Genomic DNA, 3,058 nt, shown 5'->3' on the forward strand with positions numbered 1-3,058 from the left:
CCCATGAACACGACGCATTCTGTTGCCTCCCCATGAACATGACGACGACGCTGTTTCTCCGTTATGACCTAGCCATGTACACGAGCCCTGGTCGTACGTATGCGCGAGTAGGCATTCGAGACCGAGCCATGTACAACGCTGTTGGGGAACGTAGTAATTTCAAAAAAATTCCTACGCACACGCAAGATCATGGTGATGTATAGCAACGAGAGGGGAGAGTGTTGTCTACGTACCCTCATAGACCGACAGTGGAAGCGTTATGACAACGCGGTTGATGTAGTCGTACGTCTTCACGGTCTGACCGATCAAGCACCGAAACTACGGCACCTCTGAGTTCTAGCACACGTTCAGCTCGATGACGATCCCCGGACTCCGATCCAGCAAAGTGTCGGGGAAGCGTTCCGTCAGCACGACGGCGTGGTGACGATCTTGATGTTCTACTGTCGCAGGGCTTCGCCTAAGCACCACTACAACATTATCGAGGACTATGGTGGAGGGGGGCACCGCACACGGCTAAGAGAATGATCTTGAAGATCAACTTGTGTGTCTAGAGGTGCCCCCTGCCCCCGTATATAAAGGAGCAAGGGGGGTGCGGCCGGCCCTAGGAGGAGGTGCGCAGGAGGAGTCCTACTCCTACCGGGAGTAGGACTCCCCCCCCTTCCCTAGTTGGATTAGGACTTGGGGGGAAGGAGGAGAGGGAAGAAAGGAAAGGGGGGCGCCGCCCCCCCTCCTTGTCCAATTCGGACTTGGGGGGAAGGGGCGCGCGGCAGCCCCTAGGCCTCCTCTCCTCTTCCTCCACTATGCCCAATAAGGCCCATTAGGTTACCGGGGGGGTTCCGGTAACCTCCCGGTACTCCGGTAAAATGCTGATTTCACCCGGAACACTTACGATGTCCAAACATAGGCTTCCAATATATCAATCTTTATGTCTCGACCATTTCGAGACTCCTCGTCATGTCCGTGATCACATCCGGGACTCCGAACAAACTTTGGTACATCAAAATATATAAATTCATAATGAAATTGTCATCGTAACGTTAAGCGTGCGGACCCTACGGGTTCGAGAACAATGTAGACATGACCGAGACATGTCTCCGGTCAATAACCAATAGCGTAACCTGGATGCTCATATTGGCTCCTACATATTCTACGAAGATCTTTATCGGTCAGACCGCATAACAACATACGTTGTTCCCTTTGTCATCGTTATGTTACTTACCTGAGATTCGATTGTCGGTATCTCAATACCTAGTTCAATCTTGTTACCGGCAAGTCTCTTTACTCGTTTTGTAATACATTATCTCGCAACTAACTCATTAGTTGCAATGCTTGCAAGGCTTATGTGATGTGCATTACCGAGAGGGCCCAGAGATACCTCTCCGACAATCGGAGTGACAAATCCTAATCTCGAAATACGCCAACCCAACATGTACCTTTGGAGACACCTGTAGAGCTCCTTTATAATCACCCAGTTACATTGTGACATTTGGTAGCACACAAAGTGTTCCTCCGGCAAACGGGAGTTGCATAATCCCATAGTCATAGGAACATGTATGTGTCATGAAGAAAGCAATAGCAACATACTAAAGGATCGGGTGCTAAGCTAATGGAATGGGTCATGTCAATCACATCATTCTCCTAATGATGTGATCCCGTTAATCAAATGACAACACATGTCTATGGTTAGGAAACATAACCATCTTTGATTAACGAGCTAGTCAAGTAGAGGCACACTAGTGACGTTTAGTTTGTCTATGTATTCACACAAGTATTATGTTTTCGGATAATATAATTCTAGCATGAATAATAAACATTTATCATGATATAAGGAAATAAATAATAACTTTATTATTGCCTCTAGGGCATATTTCCTTCAGTCTCCCACTTGCACTAGAGTCAATAATCTAGATTACACAGTAATGATTCTAACACCCATGGAGCTTTGGTGTTGATCATGTTTTGCTCGTGGAAGAGGCTTAGTCAACGGGTCTGCTACATTCAGATCCATATGTATGTTGCAAATCTCTATGTCTCCCACCTGGACTAGATCCCGGATGGAATTGAAGCGTCTCTTGATGTGCTTGGTTCTCTTGTGAAATCTGGATTCCTTTGCCAAGGCAATTGCACCAGTATTGTCACAAAAGATTTTCATTGGACTCGATGCACTAGGTATGACACCTAGATCGGATATGAACTCCTTCATCCAGACTCCTTCGTTTGCTGCTTCCGAAGCAGCTATGTACTCTGCTTCACATGTAGATCCCGCCACAACGCTTTGTTTAGAACTGCACCAACTGACAGCTCCACCATTTAATGTAAACACGTATCCAGTTTGCAATTTAGAATCGTCCGGATTAGTGTCAAAGCTTGCATCAACGTAACCATTTACGATGAGCTCTTTGTCACCTCCATATACGAGAAACATATCCTTAGTCCTTTTCAGGTATTTCAGGATGTTCTTGACCGCTGTCCAGTGATCCACTCCTGGATTACTTTGGTACCTCCCTGCTAGACTTATAGCAAGACATACATCAGGTCTGGTACACAGCATTGCATGCATGATAGAGCCTATGGCTGAAGCATAGGGAACATCTTTCATTTTCTGTCTATCTTCTGCAGTGGTCGGGCATTGAATCTTACTCAATTTCACACCTTGTAACACAGGCAAGAATCCTTTCTTTGCTTGATCCATTTTGAACTTCTTCAAAACTTTGTCAAGGTATGTGCTTTGTGAAAGTCCAATTAAGCGTCTTGATCTATCTCTATAGATCTTTATGCCCAATATGTAAGCAGCTTCACCGAGGTATTTCATTGAAAAACTCTTATTCAAGTATCCCTTTATGCTATCCAGAAAATCTATAACATTTCCAATTAGTAATATGTCATCTACATATAATATCAGAAATGCTACAGAGCTCCCACTCACTTTCTTGTAAATACAGGCTTCTCCAAAAGTCTGTACAAAACCAAATGCTTTGATCACATTATCAAAGCGTTTATTCCAACTCCGAGAGGCTTGCACCAGTCCATAAATGGATCGCTGGAGCTTGCACACTTT

The sequence above is a fragment of the Triticum urartu genome, chromosome 7, assembly GCF_003073215.2.
Source record: "Triticum urartu cultivar G1812 chromosome 7, Tu2.1, whole genome shotgun sequence".
Taxonomy (NCBI): Eukaryota; Viridiplantae; Streptophyta; class Magnoliopsida; order Poales; family Poaceae; genus Triticum; species Triticum urartu.